Here is an 8,944-nt window from a genome sequence, read left to right on the forward strand (position 1 = left end):
CGACAACCGGTAGCTGGTTGGACTGACTCTTAAATACGCCAACTGATTACATGAATAAAGACAGCTGTGTGAGACGCGTTGGCGCCCCCTCGTGGTCAACTGGTTGCAACACAACAACAAACAACAATTGAGCGCAGCCTGACAGCTCAGATCATGACACAGGGCTGGACTGATCATCTGGCATACAGGCGAGACGCCCGGTGGGCTGGCCTCTTTTTGGGGCCGATGCAGTGCTTTTTAATTGTTATTTTCCTACATTTTACCCCAAGAGACTGGCCCACAATTTAGAAGCACCAGTCCGTTAATCCATTTTGAATATAGATAGCAAACTGAAACATCATCAATAAACATCAGTGGCAGAACTACTTGTTAGGCAAGAGTCAGGCCGGGCTGGGCCGGTGTGCAGGGCAGATTGTTTTGTGCCAGTCCAGCTCTGCCCAGATCCCAAGAAGTATTTTCCAAAGCAAGTTTTTTCTTGATCCCAATGCCATTTTCAACTCTTGGCAAACATTGGGGAGTGTCTGTTTTCGGTTTGGAGCAATCAAGTATAATCAAGCAAGATTTCTGCATCGGAGGACTTTGTTTCATGATTGATGGGATGGTACTCTGTGTTGAGGTAACCAGGGAAGACCACAGACAATACGGGCCACAGACAAAACTGTTAAATGCCTGATTTACTGTAAGTGGGGTCTGGCACAGATATATATATTTTTTTTTTGTATATATATTTAAAAAATCCTTGTTTGGACCAAGGCCTTAGTAAATCAGGTCCCAGGACTCTTCTATGCCCCAGCTGCAATTACTGTAAATTTACCCCCCCCCCCCCCCCCACCCCATAATCAACGATCACACACATAACGATTTTTCCTAATAATAAAGTAATTTATTTGTCAGACAAGAACGCTCTTGTATAAAACTCATCATATGCCGACAAGTAGATACGGGGGGTCCTCAGTTTTCCATGCAGATCGTTTGAACCTCGGTGAACCTCTGCCGCTGTAAAATGAGAACCGCCTGTACATGAGACCCATAATTTTGTTGCTGTGTGGGTTTTATCTTTTTGAAGCAGAAAAGCACTGCCAAAATCAAATTACTAAATGTGCCAGAGTTTGAGCAGCTTTGCGTTTTTTAATGCAGTAGTGTGTTGTTTGAGCAAACAAAAACAAAAAATAAAAAACAAAAACTACCCACCCCCTAGTATTTAGTGTTATTCAGTGGTCAGTAGTGTAGAAAAGGTTGGGCACCATTGCTGTAACAATATATAAGGTTTTCTATCATGCCTTTAAAGGTCAAAATAAAATAAAAATCTTTTCAGTAAGCTAAAGGTATAGATTTTGTTCACACCGACAATTATAACATTATTTCCAAGCAGTTTGTGAATAATGTGGCATCCAAGTGCATTTCCATTTGCTGCCTCTCCAAGTGAAAAATGATTGGCTGTTTTTAACGCTCCGCTGCGCGTATGTCTTGATCAGCAGCTCACTCGACGGCATCTCCGAGAGACCTCCCCAAGCGTAACGTTGAAAGTGAAAATGTGTTCTTGGCAGCGCTGAGGGTGGGGTCACACACACTCCTGCAGGAAGCGGCACGTCATTTACAGCTTGGCCCGTGCTGAGCAACAGGCAAGCAGCTGCCTCTCAGGTGAACTCCTTTCAATTACTGGAGTGGACCTCTCCCAGCAGGATTTCAGTTTGTGGTAACAAACCGGGTATCCCTGGTAGCAATCGGGAATTGGACTGGGACGGATTGTTGCGGGGGGCTGTTAAGCATCTGCCAGGGAAACGCAGTCAAGGCCAAGTAAATGCCTTTCTCCCAACATCGGTGCCGACGGCATGCCAGGGAAACACTCGCTCACCTGTGTCTCTTGTATGCGAGCCGATGAGCCCGGCAGCCAAAGGCGCCTCGCTGAGGGTCTCTATGGTAACGGTATAGAGAAGGAAGCTGGCACATACAGGTAAATGGAATTTCACAAAGGGCCAGCAGAGGAGCCCTAACAAGCCTGCCATAACGCAGCTCAACGTACACATAGTTGGACGTGTAGCTGCCCTCTTGACGGCTTGCAAGACGGAGATACAAGAGAGAAAACCAATCAGGCTACTTTTCATGTTGGGTGGTTTCAAGCAGAAGCTAAACGTCTTTGAAGGATCATCAATAGTGTAGTGATTCACATGGGATAAAGTCTCAGTCACTGACTCATTTGCAATTTTCCTGCAAATGACTGGTGACTACTCCAGGTGGTAGCCATCCAGTCCATGAACAGATAAGATGTGGTGCAGTTTAGTGAAGTGCACTGCAAAAACTTTCAACTAGTCTCTAAATAACTGATCAGATGTCATCTTGCGGTCATCTAACACAGGTGGCCAGACACCAAAGTGCAGTCCATTGATTGGTCGGCAGAAAATGGTTTCCTCTGTGTGACAACGGGAATAAAATGGAAGAAGAAGAAAAAAACCTAGAGCCACTCGCCAAGAGGAGAGAACGCCAAATGATGGGATTATGTTGCAGGTTTAAGGTCATGTGTTCCCGAGCAACATTTTGAGTCCTCAGTAGCTCTGTAATTGTTAACAGTGCTTTGTCTGCCATTTCTTCATTGATTTGCTTTGTTTATTAACTTCATTGGTGGATCTTGCTAATGTGATGATGTCATGCAAACTGAGGTAGCTGTCAGCAACCCAACAAGACGCAATGGTCAAGAAAGTCAAGCCAAATTCTTGTAGTTACCAACCATTCTTGGTGAAGTGAACTTAAGAGTGCTGCTTGATGGTAAAGTAGGTTGATATTCTGGTTGAAGTGGTATGCAACTCAGTAGTGAAATCAAACTAAATGTAAATGGAATAGAAATTGAGCAAGTTTTTGGGTGTGATTATTGATAATAAACTGTGTTGGAAATTGGCAAAATCAGTTGGTGCGTTTCCATTACCCTCAGTTTTGCGCAAAAGCAAGCTGGTAATGGAAACAAATGATTTTCGGAAAAAACTCTCAAATATCGCAAAAAGGTTTTTACGCTCTCATGAGATGGTTTTTGAGACGTGTCGAAATAGAAGCATTTTGCAAAAGTGTAATGGCAACACTTTTTGCGCATTCCCTGTAGTCATGTGACCCCCGCCCGGTCACAGAGGAAAGAAGTTAGGAAGTACGGGGCCACTCGCTTTCGTGTCGGAGCTGCCTCCGGAGGGGATAAACAAGTCTTTTTAAGCACAAAGCGATAAGCTGTCATGGAGCCAATATGCCGCCGTTCAACGCACGTCCCATATCGTTGCATGAGAAATGTCTGTTGCCCCTGGCAACGAGGAAACGGGCGACATACGGTGCATGTCGTCGTTGAAATCCACCCGTCCGCACCATAACACGAGTTATAAGCGCGCGCATACACACCAACCGATGTGGGGAGGGAGATGTTTTTAAAGTAATATTAACAACTCGGGGCGTCTGTCTTCCGTTAACATCATGAGCAATATCGCTTTTATTTTTGCGAAAAACTGTAGTGGAAACGCAGCTAGTGGCTGTTCTTTATGAAGTTAAGGATAAGAAAGGCCTCCACATCTTGCATTTTTCACACCCACTGAAATTTGGGCCAATGTGTAGAAAACAAATATAGGCCCAATTGTTAAATTACAGAAAAAGCAATTAGAATAATAAATAAGGTTGGTTACAGGGAAACAACTAATCAGTTATTTATAGGATTGGGTATCTTGAAATTTATGGATATTGTGTACTTAAAAACAATGGAAACACTTTTTCGTGTGGTAAATAATAGCTTACCTCTTTGTAATAAAAATATTTTTAACTAAGAGAAGGAATCTACAATTTAAGGGGTTTAATTATGTTCGAAAGACGTAAAGTGATGACTAATGTAAAATACAGATGTGTCTCAGTTTTGGGTGTGAAATTGGGGAATAGTCTTGATGATGAGCTGAAGCTATGTACTTCCTTATCGGGGCTTAAGAAAAAACTAAAATAGAAAACCATTAATGCCTATAGTGCCACAGACAAAATGTAAAATATTAAGCCGCTTTGGTGTCCGTACAGGGATTATTTGCTTTGTTTTGTTGTATTTTTATGTGACTTTATGTGAATGAACAGAACTGTGTTTTGAATTATGTTTGAGTCTTATTGTTTGAGAATGTTTCATTAAGTTATATAAGGGTAGGAATTAAAAAGTGTTTACTTCTTTCTACTCCTTTTTAATATTTTTGAGTAGATTTTTTTTTCCTTTCTTGTTTTCTATATATATATATATATATATATATATATATATATATATATATATATATATATATATATATATATATATACATATATGTGTGTGTGTGTGTGTGTGTTTGAAAAATAAAATTCATTCATTCATTCAAGTGAGGTAAAAAGGGATGGGAAACAGCATGTAAAACCTTCATATACTTCAATCCCTATAAGCAAAGAGGCCACTGCTAAATTCTCCATCATGCCGAGAGACAATGAACCATCAATTCAATTTGGCGGACTTGAAGGGACAAGTGAATCAAAGTGACAGCTCTGCGACACAAAACTCGGACACACAAAAAAGCTTGCGCCTGTAGGTTTATCTGCAAACCGCAATCATTTTTAAAACTTGAAAGACCACACATGATGAGGAAAGTGGTTCTACCTGCATGTATACTCGAGATGACCAACCATATCCACACTAGGGCCAAACAATTTTGAAAGATTATCTAATTGTATTTTTTCCCCTTTCAAAATTGCGAGTATGATTTAATATGCGATTATTTATATTTTTAAAGCCCTTTTCTCATGTATATTTAAACAAAGAGAAGCAATAAATGTATCTTTATTGCAATAAACACTACCAGATTTATTGTTAAGCTTCACACGATCGGGATTTTGAAGCCGATCACCAAGTAAAAAAAAACAAAAAAAACAATAACCGATCACCAATTTGATCTGAATATGGAACAATCTATTCAATCTATTTAAACAACTTATTTACTGTGTAGTCAAAATCCCCTATTCACCAGAATTTGCATATGATTGACACCTATTGAAATGCATTGGGAAAAAATAAAAACAAACTGGATGTGTGAGCAGCTATGAAGGGCCCTTGCAGCCCGGGCCACTTGGGGTACTTGCACAGTGGCATACTGACTGTCACATTGGATTTTGAATGTTTTGTTTTCACGCATGTTTAGACCACCCATATCAGCATACTTTTCTTTGGCAAACAGCTAGTGCATAGCCACAGCAACAGCATGCGGTGAAGTCAAAAGTTTTGCTTTTACTTTACATCGAGAACATCTTTGGATGAAAAACCTACAGACTCAAGTCAATCAGATACAATCTGTGGGAGGAGTTCTTTAAAATGTAACCTCTATAACAGGCCAAAAATTGGGCAAAATTTTAAAGTAAATCCGTAATAGTGGACTTCCTGTTGGGTTTAATTAACATATGGCTCCAAGACACTTTTTGGTAGGTCTTGGGCTGTTTTATATGCCTCCAACTTTTTGTAGATCTAAGTGAAACTGCTTTGTTTTTTAAGATGATTGATTGAAAGTTTGTAAGGGGAATTTCTGTAACCTGGCAATAGCCAGATTGATCATTGTGATTCACTCAAGAGAGTTCTCCACAATATCAATCTGGGACTGCTCCAGTGTGTTTTGATTGAGAAAGGCGGGACATTCTGTGCAATACTTCAAGCAATCTAAAAACGCATGAAACACCTCTTACTATTCTTCATTTAACAAGGAAACTGTGAATAATTCTGCAAGAACATAATTAATTGCAGCGTCCATGCATTCGTCCATCCATGTTAGGTTTGTTTGTTTCCAATGTCGACACTTCTTGTTTTTGTCACAGTCGCACATCCCGCCCCCAAACGCAATCTTGCTTTGTGATTGGTCCGAACCACTCGGTGAAAATCAGCCGGCTTGGTACAAGATGTATTCTCTGGAATTTGTGAACTCACAAATACAGCGAGAATTCTGCTAACAGAGCAAGGTTAATATAACTGAGCCTTTTTTGAAGAATCTCACAATAAACTATAAAAAATATTGATTGTTTTGCCAAGCCAGATGCGCGTGTAAAGTTTTATGAGTTTTCGTCCATGTTAAGACCCCCAAAATCAGTTTTTAATTGTGAAAATCTGCTCACCCTAATTTATAGACAATTGTCAATCGAACCGCGGACAGGGCATGAAATGCTCCATGCTTAGCCAATTATCGATGTGTGTGTGTGTACCCCGCTTAAAATCTGAGCGGGAGAAAAAAAGAGAAATCCAGTCAGTCCACTCTATTCCCAAAAGCTCCCAGTGGCTTCTGTCAAAGCAACTGAAAGCTGTTTTGGCTCGGCTATTGATCCGGTGCGGAAAATCCAGTGGAATTGAGAGCTTTTACACGGCGTGTGTTCACCTTAGCTGAGCAGGCAGACACCATACCGTTTGTGCAACGACATCAAGGCCTCAATTGGCCTCACACACTCACTCCAAGCACTTTAGAAATAACTCAGCCTTTACAGTACAAGCAAAGGAAGACAAAGGCAAACCCATGCTGCAATTAAAGGCGTATGAGCAATGTTGTTATGGTGCCTCTTTGAGTGGCAACGAGAACAAAATATTAGCCCCCACTATAAATAACACTGATGCATATGATAAAAGGTCAGCAGTGATTAATTCACAACTAATTGCTGCGTGGAGATTATTCTAAAGCGGAGTCAGTCGGCTTCTGAAGGAAAGAGGGGAAAGTTACACATAGGAGGATATTTTTAGGTATGGAGATTTCAGACATTGGCACATGTGTTGCTCTGTGTTGCAAACCATTGCTTCCTCACACTCAGAGGCTCTCTGCGCATCTGACATTGTCGATTTCAACCTGTATCTGGAATTATTGGCCACACACACACTTCAAAACACGTTGTTGCAGTTTTTGTGTCTGAAAAATTGCTACTCTCACCTCTACTAATTAAATAATAACACATCCACACGTCAACCTTGTGCATAAACTGCACATGTGTCTGTATATAGGTTATAAAAAATATATCTAATAACAGTGGAATAAGAGTTTGGATTGGTCAATATATGAAGAATGTCAGACATGCAGACAAAGCTTGTGATCCTGATTTGAAACAGCAAAAACAAATGAACATCATTTCAATTTCATGACACTATCATCTCAGATTATCTTAATTAAAATAAACGTAACTTTTTGGTCATTGTGGCAAGATTATCCTTTTAAAAATCTTCCCAATAGTAAGACTTGAACTTGAAAACACATGCATTTATATGTTGCCATACCTGAACTTTATCCCCTTTTAATAAATGGGTGTTTATTTTAATGGCTCAACAGGTGTCAATCGAGAAAGCTCACAAGTGAAAGCAATGTGAGTTAGAATAACATAAAAACATAAATTAACATATACAGTATTTTGACAAACTGCGAACTAAAGCAGCTGTTAGACGCTATGAATTAAACGACAAGACGTCCAGCTTGGTTTACCTGTTTGTCTCCTCCGGGCAGTTGTCCGCGCTCAAATGTTTTGTCGCCGCGGCTCAGAGTTGCTCTCCGCGGCACCACGACTAAGCTCGGCCGTGTAATCAACTTGCCAGTGAAGATTTGGATGTTTTTCTTGTGACAGGCGACAGAGAAAAGCTCATTTTTAGACCTTCGAGACGCTTTGCCAAGCTCACGTTTTCCCCAGATGAGCGCCCAAATATGGGCACAGGAAGTCTGATGGTAAGTTCATGTCCCTTGAAGAGAGTGGGGAACAGCATAATTCTAATCTTTCTGAAGAATTACGATCACTATTACGATCTACATTAGCCTAGTGATAACGTCTTAACGATGAAAATGTATTGTCAAACAAGCTGTATTTATTTTTTATAAGGGTTCGTGTTTTATATTTATAGTCATTATGATTTTGGCTTAATAAACTAAATGTTTTTTTCCTGATAGTTATTTTACTTTGCTTAAATTATCACATAATATGTTTGCTGTGCTCGGTGTACATGTGATGTGCAAAAAAAAAAGCAATCTCTTAAATGAAATCCCTAAATTACGCCATCCACAACTTGCACCTGAATGCATCACTCGACTGTTGCTGAGGGATGGCACTGAGAGAATTTTTCTCACAGATGATAAAAAGTGCGGTCTCTTGGACATCAGTCACAGTGGCTTTCATGTACTTTAACTTTCTTCTGCCCTTTAACTCGTCAAAACTTCCATGCTGTCACCAATTTCAGGCATAAAAATACTTTTTTTTGTCAGGAGTCTAATTAGGACTCTAAAAAAAGAAGTCAGGTCTCTGTTTGGCCTTCAAGAGCTTGACGTTTGTCCTCTGTGAATCCAGCTTTAAGTCATTATGATAGAACTTTATGTCACGCTAACCTCGATTACCTCATTTTTAACTTTTTGGCCCATGAAAGATCAATTAACATTTAGTTAATAATAACCACGAAATGTCACACTTCCTGTGATGCTGCTGATATTAAACTGTAACTATGTGCAGCATATGCCAATCCAGCACAGCAGATGGCATGCACTCACATCACAGTACATTTAAGGCATATTTATCACCTTTCTTTGTTTGTGCATATCGACGTGTAAGCATGTACAAGCTTAGAATAGACACAGGGACGTAATTATATGCCTGCAGGCGAAATGTGCCTCTCTTCTTGCACAAAATATGATTTCTCACATGCTTTTTCATCGCAGACTCATAAAGCGTGCAGCTCGGTGCTATTTTATTCAAATTAGAGCGTGCTTGCTATATGAATCAGAGCACATCATAGCAACTCCAGAAGCCATGTAGTTGATGAAACAAATGGCCCCAGAAACTATTTTAGCAAATAATCAGAGCTGGGAACTTCTGTTGATTCGTTACTTCCCGTCGCTGATGATGCCCACCTTTGGGCGAGTGCACAATGACGCGAAGCCTCGAAAAATTACATGGACTGAGCACCAACTGAAGCGCGTTTACGTCC

At 40.3% G+C, this 8,944-nt stretch overlaps 1 protein-coding gene across 1 annotated transcript in view; it reads right to left on the bottom strand.

Moving 5' to 3' along the window:
• The window catches only part of baiap3 (BAI1 associated protein 3), a 54,995-nt gene extending 47,384 nt beyond the window's left edge, over positions 1–7,611 (bottom strand). The window contains exon 1 of the mRNA XM_086074769.1: positions 7,461–7,611. The gene's annotated coding sequence lies outside the window, so the exon portion shown is untranslated. The remainder of the gene's footprint in view (positions 1–7,460) is intronic.
• Positions 7,612–8,944: the final 1,333 nt, after the last annotated feature.

The sequence above is a fragment of the Leptonotus elevatus genome, chromosome 1 (genome assembly GCF_054856555.1).
Source record: "Leptonotus elevatus isolate MCC_2025b chromosome 1, RoL_Lele_1.0, whole genome shotgun sequence".
Classification (NCBI taxonomy): Eukaryota; Metazoa; Chordata; class Actinopteri; order Syngnathiformes; family Syngnathidae; genus Leptonotus; species Leptonotus elevatus.